At 48.5% G+C, this 13,723-nt stretch overlaps 1 long non-coding RNA gene across 1 annotated transcript; it reads left to right on the top strand.

The window, feature by feature from the left end:
- The first annotated feature begins 4,411 nt into the window (after positions 1–4,411).
- LOC124970515 (uncharacterized) lies at positions 4,412–7,321 on the top strand. Its single transcript, XR_007106145.1, has 3 exons — positions 4,412–4,620; positions 6,450–6,619; positions 7,275–7,321. It is a non-coding gene; the product is annotated as an uncharacterized LOC124970515 (long non-coding RNA).
- Positions 7,322–13,723: the final 6,402 nt, after the last annotated feature.

The following is a 13,723-nucleotide window of genomic DNA, read 5'->3' as shown; positions in this document are numbered from 1 at the left end:
GGTGAAGGGATAGGGAATCTCAGGGTGGGAACAGTCCTCAGGGACCAGCCTGCAGCTCTGCTACAAGGAAGAAGATGTATCCTCGGCTGGTGAGCCGCACTTCCTATTGGCTAGTTTGCTATTCTGAGCATGTTCCCTTATCTTTCCTAGGCTGCTAACCCAAACAGAGAAGCTCCTAATACTCTGCCTCTTGTCTGTACATGTCTCAGCTAAAAGGTGGCTTCCCCCTGAGGGCAGGGTCGACAGCTTAGCTCAGGAGCTCCTCTCATCCCTAGCTCTGTACCTGCCTCTGTCACTATGTAGACACTTCAAACCAATCTTTTTTTTCCCTATGAAAATCAGGAGTCCCCATTGGATTTGAATTTTGCCTTTTCTTTTCTTTCTTTTTTTGGGGGGCGGGGGAACCGGGGATTGAACTCAAGGACCCTCAACCACTGAGCCACATCCCCAGTCCTATTCTGTGTTTTATTTAGAGATAGGGTCTCACTGAGTTGCTTAGTGCCTTGCTTTTGCTGAGGCTGGCTTTGAACTTGCGATCCTCCTGCCTCAGCCTCCCCAGCCACTGGGATTACAGGTACCTGGCTTTTACTCTTTTTTTTTTTTTTTTATACTGGCTATTAACTCATGGGCTCTGTACCACTGAGCTACATCCCTGGCTCTTATTGTATTTAATTTTGAGACAGAGTCTCACTGAGTTGCAGAGGCTGGCTTTGAACTTGTGATCCTCCTGCCTCAGCCTCCCCAGTTATTGGGATTACAGGCATGGCCACCATGCTGGGTAAAAAGGTTGTTTTGAACTAGTTAGAGCTGGTGCTTGCACAACACTGTGACTGTACTAGAGTCCCCTGAAATGTATACTTCCAAATAGTTTACTATGTGAATTTCACCTCGGTGTAAAAAACAAATAAATAAACAATAATGACAACAACAAACCAAATCAGGCTACATAGAACCAGCCAAGGTCCCCTTCTCTGGCAGCACCATTTGGCCCTTATCAGCTCCATATAATGACCCAGTCTATGGTCCTGAGCCTTACAGGATGACCTGGGACTCTGGGTGATCCTGGTCAGTCCCGACCTGTCTGGGAACAGTGACATAACCACTCAAGGGCCAGCACCCTGTAAGCAGAGCCAAGGAGCCACTGGGGGCCTGTCCCTGTTCACCTTGCTGCATTGCAGGTGTGAGTGGGGCTGGTGCCACCTGTGTGCTCAGGAAGGACCCCAATCTCTGGCCCAGTCCAGCCACCCTGGGCCGTGCGGTAGGCGCCCCTTTGTCCCTCCAGAGCCAGGCTGGGAAGGTACAGGATCAGCAATACGCCCTGTGAGTCCTTCTGGAGCTTGAGGTAGATGCCAAGATCAGCATGAGGATCCTGTCTTCATTTTAAAATTTGATATTTTGTTCAGCATGGATTTTTTTTTGCATTAATTTCGATTTTGTAAAGCATAGCATTAAATCTCTTGATTATCAAGTGGCGTGGTGCTCCCTGGAGGGGTGGGAGCAACTGCCCCCTCCACTCGCTTGTCCTGTCTCGTTTTTTTTGCTGAGTGTGTTCCGTTGTCAGGAGTGTATCAAAGTTGTGTCTGAGCGGAAGGAGATGAGAGCACCAGGGAGGAGTCCTGGGGTTCCACCCTACCCTGCAGGGAAATCCCAAAGGTCTGCATTGCTCTGTGGTCTGCGTGGTCTTGATGCCGCTTAAACCTTCTCTGCGCTCCTGGGATCCAGGAGGGCCAGATGTGTGCCGGGCTGAGCGAACTGCCCGCTGTGTCCACTAGATGGCGCGCTGGCTGCACAGGTGAGCGGCCGCACCTCCCCTGGGCCATCCTTGCTCTTAAGGCTCATTTGCCAGGGCAGAGAGCCCGAGTTAAGGTGATTCCCACCCCAGGTGCACTGCCTAGATAAGGAGACCGAGGCCCAGACAGGTGAAGTGACATAGGTGTTATCCTTTAGCACCTAAGTGATACTGGCTGTGGGTGTTATACTTGACATATTCGAACTCTCCTTAGATCATTTGTTCTGTGTTAGAGGTTCCCTTTGAAAGCCTGGTAGAAGCTGTAAGACCCCCCCTCCTTGGGAAAGTTTGAAAAGAATTTCACCAACTTCAGGAACACTCTGGGAATTGATCTAGAACCTATCTGAGATGTTCACAGAGGGCACGTTTGGAGTTTATTTTGAACTCCTAACTTTCTGTTCTGTATATGAACCTAACCATGTTCACTCCAAAAAATTTTTATTGAGTACCTACTATGTGCCAGGCACTGTTCTGGGTGCCAGAGATATTTGCCTTTGGGGAGATTTAGTTCTAAAGAGGGAAGGCAAGTAATAAAAATGGACAAAATTAATGTAGCCATTTTGTTACACTGTTCTCTAAGCATTTTCAGTTCTCCCTTTCTGCTACATGGTAGGATTTTACTTCCAGATCCTCTTGTGATCCTCTGTGAAACCATCTGACCAGTTCTGACTAATGAATTGTGAGAAGCGATGTGTTACTTGGGCATGAGTGTTTAGTTGGTGCTGAGAGCTCCTCCAGAACTTTCCCTCATCCCCTGACATGGACACAGGAAATATTTAAGAGGGAGTTCATTTAATCAGCCCAGGTCCCTGAGACCTTGGAGGAGTGATAAATATTAGATGTTCCTCCACTTACAAAGGGGTGCACCTCTATCACAAATTGAAAGTACCCTAAATTGTAAATATATTTAATCTACCTGACCCACCAAACATCACAACTTAACAACAGTACATCGTGGTGTCAAATGTTTTCCTACGTGATTACCTGGCTGACTGGGAGCTGCAGCTCACTGCCACTGCCCAGCATCATCCAAGATTATTGTACCATGTATCCTTCATTAGCCTGGGAAAAGATCAACACTGGAAGTACAGTTTGTATTGAATGCATGTCACTTTTGCACTATCCTAAAGTCAAATGAATTGTAAGGTGGGGACTATCTTTGCTTTTTTAAAGTCACTGAGATTTTGGGGAATGCTTGTTACTGTAGCATAACCTGGCCTATTCTGACTGATAAAATAGTAACTAAATAATAGAATATAATTATAAAGATATTAGAAGGAGATCAGAGCAACAGAAAAAAGAAAGTTGAGGAGGATAAGTGGTCTTGGAAGGGTGGGGGAGTGGATGGATGGGGAGAAGGAAGAGGGAACTTGAAACAGAGCCATCAAGGTAGCTTCACTGAGAAAGTGAGACCTGAAAAGAAAATGAGCTATGCAGGTATCTGGGGCAAAAAGTGTCCCAGGCAGGGCAACAGCCAGGGATGTTTCTGATGTATTCAAGAGAAATGGCCGAGAAGTTGGTGTGGCTGGAGTAGACAGAGGGCTGAGGTCAGAGAAGGAACAGGGGTCATTTCTCGTGCAGCCTTGTGGTCACGTAAGGATTTGGTCATGTTCCCTGAGTGACATGGGGACCCATGGTGGGGATTTGAGCCCTAACATGGCTTGATATGATTTACATTTTTGAAGGATCCTTGTGGCACCTGAGATGAGACGTATTAGTGGGGAGGGCAGCGTAGGAGCGGGAAGCCTAGTGAAAAGAGCTGCCTCTTCCAGGTGGCAGTTGTGCTGGGCGGTGGCAGCCGAGGCGGGAAATGTGTCCAGGGGGTCAGATCTGAGATCTGTTTTGAAGATGGGAACGCAGATTTTCTTGATAGGTTGGGTGGGAGACAGGCGAGGCCTCTGGCCTCATCAATAGGAGACGGGAACTGCCAGCAGCCAAACCGGGGGGGGGGGGGGGGTAGCTGGGGGCAGGTGTTGAGGGGACGATCAGCAGTCACCTTTGGTCATGTTACCCTCCAAGCGGAGAGGTGGTAGAGGCTGGTGGATGTGTGTCTGCAGCTGGGAGAACATGAATTTGGGAGAATTTCACTGGGGGAAAGAAGGTATCAAAAGTTCTATATTTTAAAACACTTAAAAAAAGAAACTTTCAAGTGCAGCATTACACACAGGTGGATTCTGGGGATTGCAGATGAATATTACAGAAAGCAATGTGGTTACCCTCTGGGTAACTTTGCTGGTGTCAGGGAAGCCATTCTGTCCCCTTGGTTTTTAGAAAATCAAGGACATTCCTTGTCCTTTACATCATGCAATGATCCCCCTGAGCTAAGATTTTTTTTAAAGCTAAATCCTTGGAAAAGTTGTTTTCTCCAAGAAACAATACATTTCCTGTTTCCTGAACATAGAAATTATGAAAATGTTGTCCCTTTTCTCTTCAGCTGCCAGGGAGCTCAGATCCAAATTGGAAACTATAATATGTTGACCACTTGGCTCTGCAGAGTTTGCATCTTTGTTTTTACTTTCTTTCATTCCAACTTCCTACTTTCAACTCTCAATTTTAGTATTTCAATGTTTATTTTATTGTGTCTTTTTTTTTTTTTTTTTTTTTTTGAGACAGGTCTTACTCTGTTGCATAGGCTGTCCTTGAACTGGACTCAAGTGATCCTCCTGCCTCAGCCTCCTGAGTAACTGGGACCATAGGAGCACATCACTCCTGGTTCACTGCATATATTGTTGTTATAAGTTCTCTCAAATCCATGTGGAATGAGGCAGGTGTACAGGAAGAAAGAATCGTAGCTGAACAAAGTTGCTTTTTAATGACAATACAACTCATTTGTAAGTAAAAAGATATTGAAAAATGGTCTCTAAAGTAATTTTCTATATTCCGTCTCATACTCCAGCTGACTTTCATTATGAAACTGAAGCTGGGTCCCTCAAGGAAAAATAATTCTAGTCCTGAAATGTTATTAAAAAAAATCACACTTTAAAATTGCAGCATATACAAAAATTCACATATTTTAAGGAACTAAGCATGCCATCAAAATAGATACAGAGAATAATATGCAAAAGAAGTCACAAAACACAAATGTAAAATAAACTAGGTAGAATTGTTTTTATGTCCTGGAGCGATGTTGTAAAGCTTACAGAAAAAGAAGGTGAATTTTCCTGTTTGGACAGGCTGCTCTTTGAGTTTCCATGGCTCACCTTTTTCTGGAACCCTCTGAAGCAGGTCTTTCCAACCTCACGAAGCCTTATACTCCTTGACTTTACCACACATCCCCTTAAGCCGCTGTTTTATGAATCTGTCAATATTGGTTGTTCAAATCAATTCCTTGTTTAAACTTCAATTGATTTAAAGAGGAAGCAGGGTAAATAATACATAGCATATGTAAATTCATGGGTCTGCTCTTTCCCTAATGCACAGTCAAATCAATTCGTAAGCCTTAAAATAAAAAGTGGTATATGGTCTCTTTCACCCCACGCTGACCACACAGATTGACTGAGAGGTGGCTCTTCATGTAAGTCGACAGAGAGTGCAGGAGCCCGCTCCCCTCCCCCAGACCCCAGCTGAAAAGAAGAGAGAAGGCTTAGTGGCAAAGCACTCGCCTAGCCTGCCCAAGGTCCTGGATTTGAGCCTCAGCGCTGCAAAAAACAAACCACCAAGAAAGCTGGTTTGGGGTTGGGGCTGCCTTACTGCAATGGGGTCACTGTTAGCATCTAGCTCACCTCTGATTCCTGACAGTCATGGTACTGGTCCATTTTGGCCAGCCATAGAAATGATGGCGGTGGAATTTGGTTTCTCATAGTGAATCATAAACTTGCCATTTATTTATTTATTTGGGGACCGGCGCTTCACTCCTGAGCCATGTCCCCAGCCCTTTTTTGTATTTTATGTAGAGACAGGGTCTCACTGAGTTGCTTTGAACCTCGCTAAGTAGCTGAGGCTGGCTTTGAACTCACAGTCCTCCTATCTCAGCCTCCTGAGCCGCTGGGATTACAGGTGTGCGCCACTGTGCCTGGCTTAAACTTGCCTTTTTTTTTTTTTTTTTTTTTTTTTTGTAAACAAATGGGATACACGCTGTTTCTCTGTTTGTACATGGAGTCAAGGCATACCATTTGTGTAATCATAAATTTACACAGGGTAATGTTGTTTGATTCATTCTGTTATTTTTTTCCCTTCCCTCCACCCCTCCTACCTCAATTTTCCCTCTATATAGTCCTTCCTTCCTCCATTCTTACCACCCTCCTTATCCCTAACCCTAAACCTAACCCTAACCCTAACGCTAACACCTCCCACCCCCCATTATATTAAACTTGCCTTTTATGACAGAGGTTCTCAACTGCAGGCCCTGATCCTGCAGCATCAGCATTATATGGAACTTGCTAAAAATGTAATTTCTCGTGCGGTGGCATAGGCCTCTAATCCCAGCTGCTGGGAGGCTGAGACAGGAGGATAGCAAGTTCAAAGCCAGCCTCAGCTAAAGCGAGGTGCTAAGCAACTCAGTGAGACCCTGTCTCTAAATAAAATACAAAATAGGGCTCTAGGGATGTGGCTCAGTGGTTGAGTGCCCCTGAGTTCAATCCCCAGTACCCTCCCCCTGAAAAAAAAAAAAAAAAGTAAATTCTCAGGTCCCAGCCCAGACTTATGGATTATGATCCTCTAGAAGTCGAGTGAGTGCTAAAGTTTGAGAAGCACCATTCCAGAAGAAACCCCATCGATAGATGGTCAACAGAGGCCTAACATCAAGGAGACTTTGAACATGAATTCAGACGATTAGCCGAAACCTCGGAGGATTGCCAAATTACTCTGACCTTCGGTTTCTTCATCTGGAACGTAAGAAAAAGGCTGAGTCGCAGCAAGATTCTTGCCCTGCTGGAACACGGGTGCAGCTTTTCTGATGCTGTTACTCAAAAGGGTTTAGTATGATCCTACTTTATGACTCCATTCATATGAAGTCCTGGAACGGGCCAAAACTAAGCTATGACGGGAATGATCAGAAAAAGAGTTGCTTGCTGGGTGGGTGGGTGGACCCACTGGAGGGGCAATGGGCTTGATGGGAACACGGGTTACACGGGTGCACGTATTTCTTGCAATTTAGTGCATGTAAGATTCATGCATTTTATTCTGTGCATATTTTTCCTTAAAAAAGACTATAAATGAATATTAATATTATGATCTAGTTAATGACAAGTGTTTAGGGGTTAAATGTGCTAATGTCACAATTTGTTTTGAAATGCATCAGAAATAGGCTGGCTTGCTGGACGGATAGAAGACTAGATGGTTGGATAGATAAGTGACATAGTGTGTACAACCAGATGTTAGTTGTAGTATCTAGGTGGTGTGTACCTGGTTGTATATCCCCCAAATTCTTTCAACAAAGTTTGAATTTTCTTTTCTTTCTTTTCTTTTCTTTTTCTTTCTTTCTTTCTATTTTTTTTTTTTTTTTTTTGCCACTACTGGGGGTTGAACTACTAAAATACATCCCCAGCCCTGCTTATGCTTTATTTTGAGACAAAGTCTTGTTAAGTTGCCCAGGCTGGCTTTGAACCTGGAGCTCCTCCTGCCTCAGCTGGGATTACAGATGCATGTCCCTGTGTCTGGTGAGTTGGAACATTTTTAGAATAAAACGTTAGGGGAATTTCTGAAGCTGACCCACCTCTATTAAGGAAGTTTTTCCTGAATTAAAAATTCTACCTTTGGAGAGAGGTGTATTTGTTTGTCAAGGATAACGATTTTTAAGCCATTCACATACAGATAGTCTGGGGACCAGTGAGCTGGGGAGATGTTTTTTTTACCTTGATAATAAACTTATTGGACTGGAATCTCTCCACAGGCCACAATTATGGGAAAGACAGAATGTGCATCTGGGCTTTGCTGTTGTGGCTGCTGTCCAACCGCAGGCACGAGGTACCTGTCTGGACCTGTTCTCCAGGTGCCTTTTGGGGATAAAGTCTGCAGAACTTACTTGCCATGTCATGCCTTGGCCACCAGGGGGAGCAGCCACCCCACCGTTGCCTGAGGCTCCCAACACTTCAAATCCACAGCCTGAAATGATTCTCTGTGCCTGGGAGGGTCATCCACCGCTGTTCTCATCATGCCTCACATGGTCCCCAAAGGACCAGGGCTCTGTGCAGCAGACCTTCTTCTCTTCCCCGGTATGACTGAACCTGCCATCTCTGCGGTAGACCGTCGTCAGCTTTAGGCTGTAGCTCACCTCTAATCTTATCCTGCATCCTTCTCAAACCCAAGGACAGTGTGGTTAGCTCTGGAGACAATGAACGCAGCCTCCTCTGGGATGGTCCCTGTGGTGGGAAGGTCCCTGTGGTAGCTTCCCCACACTCTGACTTGGCATTTTCATCTTATTCTGCAAAATCTGAGGTGTGGTTGAGTATTTTCCATGTTTCCCAGGGTTGCTTCTAATAACTTCTTCTTCTTCTTTTTTTTTTTCTTCATTCAAAATTCAGGCATGTCACCAGCCGTCCCTTTTGGTGACTGCTGTCTGTGACTCTGGTGGCACCTCCTCATTCACTGAAGACTAGGGTTTCCGGCTCTTCTGCAGTGTCTCTTCTGCCTTCCCCTGGGGGATGGGCCTGTCCACTCCCCGATGGCCACATCTCCAATGACCTTTCCCCACATTCTGGCTCAGCCACCCCTTCCAGTGTTCACACCCAGGAACTTGACCATCATCTGGAAAGGCCACCTCAGGACCTCTCCTCACCTGTCCCAGCTCTTCTGCCTGGCCTCCCGTCTTCACCAAGTCACCCCTTTCCTTAGTCACAGTTCTGTATTAAAATCCCCTCCTGACACGGTCCCCCAGCATGGGTGACATAGACTGGCCAGCTGTTTTGCACCTGCACTAGGGCGGTCGAACATCGCCAGGAAGAGCACCCAATGAGCTAAACTGTCCCCTTAGGTTCAGAGACACAGACCTCAAACGGGCACCCCGTGCTGCCCGTGCCCCGCTGCTTCTCGCAGGTTGGTTTGCTCCCTGACTCTAAGTAACCGCCTCACATCCCTTTCCTCAACCTTCTGTGCTTCCCTCCCACCCTCCCTTCTGCTCAGCGGAAGCACGTGCCTCTTAACTTCACAGAAGCTGTTAGCAGCCCTGGCATCTTCCGCCACCATCTGAGTCCCAATCCATTCCCACAGGCGCCAGGAGAACCCCTTTAGGAAGCCCCCTGCCCCACCTGCGCTCTGGCTCCTGGTCCTTCCTGCTTGCTCCTGCTTCCCTCATCTGCTGGAAGTTCTCACTAGAGGGCAGAGGATGCCTTTTTAGCTCAGGACCCAAATGTCATTCAGATTTTTGCAAGGAGGAAATTTTCTAATTGTTACCTAGCAGGGAGCCAGGTTAGGGGTGGAGGGTCATGCGCACTCCCCTCCAGGGGCAAGCATCCTGGAACTCGGGATGCTGTTACGTATAACAGCACCCGAGCTCTCCTGCCCATGTCCCAGCCAACATCCCATTCTGATCTGGTCATCACCCTCCTGACCAGGGAGGAAAAGGACTGGCCCACGTCCAGACAATACGCCCGGAGCATCCAGTGCATAGGGATGCTCCAAATCCCAGGGACATCCCGACACAGGTCCATATGAAGTCTTGCCTGACGCCACTTATCCCAACATCATTTGTGTTCTGGGACATGGGGGTGCCTGTGTGTCCCTTGCCAGGGGGTGGGCGGGTGAGGGGCGTGGAGACACACCACAGAATATTGTGCACCAATCAGAAGTAATGAACCAGCAGTCCCACAGCCCCACGTTTAGAGCCTAGTGCTGCCTGACAACAGGAGAGGCGCCAAGAGGCCCATATGTCCTTGACCTTTGCATCCATTCAAATACCTGTGTCCCCAACGACAACACAGGTGTTTATTTTTTGTCGGTTTTTTTTTTCAGATTTAAAAAAAATTATTTGTTCTTTTTAGATATACATGACAATAGAGTGTATTTTGACATATTATACATACATGGAGTATAACTTATTCTAATTAGGATCCCATTCTTGTGGTTGCACATGATGTGGAGTTACACTGGTCATGTATTCATATATGAGCACAGGAAAGTGATGTCGCATTCATTCTACTGTCTTTCCTATTCCTGTCCCACCTCCCCTCCCTTCATTCCCCTTTGTGTTAACCAATAAACTTCTATTCTTCCCCTCCCTACCCTCTCTTCTTGTGGCTTAGCATCCACATGCCAGAGAGAAAATTCATCCTTTGATTTTGGGGAACTGGCTTATTTCACTTAGCATGATAGTCTTGAGTTCCATCCATTTACCAGCAAATGCCATAATTTCATTCTTCTTTATGGCTGAGTAATATTCCATTGTGTATATATACCACCTTTTCTTTATCCATTCATCTGTAGTTCTTTGTTTTTGGAGCCGGGGATTGAACCCAGGGGTGCTTAACCACTGAGCCACCTCCCCAGCCCTTTTTATATTTTATTTAGAGACAGGTTCTTTCTGGGTTGCTTAAGGCCTTGCAAAGTTGCTGAGGCTGGCTTTGAACTCTCAGTCCTCTTGCCTCAGCCTCGCATGTCACTGGGATTTCAGGCGTGTGCCACTGCACCTCGATAGCAACAACATAGGTGTTTCAGAACACTTTTAAATACAAAGATGGGCATTAAGCCCATCCAGATGGTTATCTGTGGTGGGGGCACAGGGATAATTGGGGATCAGACAGGTGGCAGACAGACAGCAGGAGTGGGGCCTCTCTTGGCAGTGAGGCTGGGGGCCATGGTCCTGGACAGAAGTGTGATGCTGTCCACCCTTGCCGGAGGCCTGAGTCCTCCCATCTGACCAGGTGTCCTCCCCTGCAGAGGCCCACCATGGGCGCCGCTGATGCCCCACACTGTCCTGGGCTTTCACAGTTCCCTTGGAAACAAGTGTCCTTGTCCCACACCTGAGGCCTCAACTAAAAAGAAAAGCAGGAAGAAGCTCTGGCCCTCCCCCACCCTCTGACACCTATCTGTGCATCCCATCCTTTCCAGTGAAATTCAGGACCAGACTCAGTCACAGAGCCCTGGCCTGGTCCTCCACCTCTGGGCGCCTGGTTGGCAGCCAGAGGAGCCAGTGGGCACCAGGGAGGGGGAGGCCCCCCTGGAGAAGGGCGCTGGCCCCCTGCCTGTGCCTTGGGGCCACCAGGCGATGGTTTCACAAGGCCCAGAGCCCTGGAGAGAGCAGGCTGAGACCGCCAGGGTCTGATGGCCTGATCCTCTCGTTGGGGGTCCCTCGAGGTCTGCACCGGGGAGCCCCTCTGGAATAGTGGCGCGCTCCCACAAAAACCTGGTCTCTCGCCCACGGGGTGGGCGGGGCCTGACTCCAAGCTGCCTACGCAGCGTGTCCAGTTGGGAGAGATGGGCACAGTTGGCTCTCGGGGGCCTGGTGGGCCACCAGCCACTGCCCAGTGACCTGAAGATGGCAGGAAGGGACAACGAGTGGGGACCAGCGAGGGCAAAGCCCTGCCTTTCAGAAGCACAGTTGCCAGCCAGCGCTCAGCCCTGGGCCACTTTGTGGTGGAGGCGGAACCAGAATTATAGGTGATGGGATCGGATCAAGGAAATGGAGGCCGATCTGCGTCTGGGGAGTTGGAGACCGCCCCTGGGAGGCCGGAATGTCAGTGTCTCCAGGGCCCTTTGATCACCAGGGTGACCTGCCTGTGCTACCCCTCCCCAAAGGCAGCAGGGAATTGCTAATTAATGCCCCCTGGGCTGCTGCCTGCCTGGATCACTCCATTTGGCCCTTCCCCTGCCCATCCCACCGCATCTGCTGGGCCTAGTGCCTAGGCAGGCAGGAAGGAGAGAGCTAAGGGGGAAGAGAGCAGGAGAACAAGGGAAACTAGTCTGTAAAAGGGGCAGGGCGCCCTCACTCCTTGGGAGACCAGAATCCTAACCGTGGCCCCCTTCTCCTCCCGGGAGAAGTCTGGGTTACTACCTCTAAATACAACCTGCTCTCTCTGCTTGCCTCCGCGTGCTTCTGTAATGTTCAAACCTCAACATTCGAGAAAGCAGAACTCTCACGGATAATCCGCGGTATCACAGGGATTCTCACTAAACTCTACCTGCGGAAAGTGCATGGAGGGAAGGTGGCATTCTCCGGCCCCAATGGGAAAAGCTGAGGTTTTCTCTCCTCCTGGTAGAAGCCAGGAGGACTCCGCGTTCTCCTGGGACTCTTGCTGAAACAGCGCGACTTCAGCGCGTGCAGATGAGTGAGGACTTCGGTTCTCACAATCACCGGACAAACGTCCGACCTGTTCACAGGATGGACCCAAATCGCCCAGGAAGGCTGCAGTTTATTCAGAGGAACTTCTTTCTGTGGAATCTTCGGCTCAAGAAGAGGACAGAAGTCTGATTTTCAAATAGGAATTCCCTGTTTTTTGCAGTAAAGTAATTGCTTTCTGTCTCTACTATTTACAGAACACTGATGTCAAGCTGAGTGGAAGGAGGAAAAAGAGATCACTTAAAAAGGAGGGATTTTTGTTTGTTTGTTTGTTTAAGCACCAAACGGAAACCATGTCTGCTAAGTGAGACAAGATGTGATTTGGACTTAAAAAGAAGCAGACATGGATGATAAGTGGCTGCCTTGGGCTGTAGCTGTGTAAGGGGACTTGAGTGGGTGGACAAGCAGGAGGGCTGAGTGTGATAGCTAAGGTGGGACCTGCTAGAACCTTCTAGAATCTCTGTTCAACTTATGCCCCAGCCAGTCTTTGCCTTGGGAAGCAGACTGTATGATATGCTGAGATTCCAATAAAATTGGAAAACAGATTGATTCACTTTAAATCCAACTTTTAAAATGTTTCCCATGATTCAGCCACAAAGTAGTCGTTTAATAATAATAATACCCTCTGGACACTGACAATATGGTTACTTTTCCAAAAGAATCTTTCTGTGAGGCTGGTTGGGAATCGCTGGCCTTGTGTAGGCAGAATATGAGACCACCAGATTCGTGGGTCCTTCTTCCCGTAGGTGGCCCAGTGTTGTCCAGACTGTCCCCACAGAGGAAGGTCCTGCCCCACTTCCCCTCCTTCCCTCCTGTGGGTCCCCCACTGCTCACAGGAGCTGCGGCTGGACCTGGTTGACCTGGCTGTCCCTCCTGTGGTGGGATGTTTGCAGACGGTCAGGATGGAAGAGACGGCTCAGAATCCACCACCATATCTGCTGCTGCTTCTTCACTTCGGAGCCGGGCTGGGAAAGGGCCGCCAGCCAGTCTCCATTTCCCCGCATCCCCCCCACCCCCCGGGGCCCCTTCTATTTTGGTGGGGCCCGCGGGTGGCAGATTGTTTTCTCAAAACTGTTGTGAAACCTATTTCTGGTCTCACCTGCGCTTGCTGCGCTTTGGTCAGGAGGTGGAATCTACGTCTCCTCCCCTTGAATGGCACGCGAGTCTTTATAAGGGGCATCACGACAGGACAGGGATGCCATGTGTCCTGTAGGACGAGGCAGGTGACACAGCCTCCGTCTGACAGCGACCTTCGCACTCGACTTCTTTTGTCTTGAGAGGCTGCCATCTTGACAGAGGGCCTTCCCAGGGGCCGTGTGTGGTGGTGGGAGACACGGAGGGGAAGGTTGAATGGGAGTTTGTGGCCAGAGATGGACGTGGTTCAGAGACTCCTGTGTGTGTTCTGTGGTCCAGAACCCAGTCACCTGGCTGCACCCCTCCTCAAGGGAGTTGGGAAATGTCCTTGTGTGCCCAGGGAGAGATGAACCGGGGGAGCACCCGGTCTGCTGATACCGGATGTACCCTCTTCGAATCAGTTTTGTCTTTAGGATGGAAGGAACACTGGACTTGCATTTACTTGCACCCAGCCCTGAGCCAGGAGAGTTGCTTCGTGATTGTCTGGAGAGTTCCTCAGTGTTGGGACACATTGGTGAAAGTTGGTATTGTGGCCAGGTGTGGCCGACTGTTGGATTGTCACATCCACAGTCCCTCCCTGTGGCCCTATC

Source organism: Sciurus carolinensis, chromosome 18 (assembly GCF_902686445.1).
Source record: "Sciurus carolinensis chromosome 18, mSciCar1.2, whole genome shotgun sequence".
NCBI lineage: Eukaryota > Metazoa > Chordata > Mammalia > Rodentia > Sciuridae > Sciurus > Sciurus carolinensis.
Note: the sequence above shows the minus strand (reverse complement) of the source record. Positions and strands in the feature narration are given on the sequence as shown.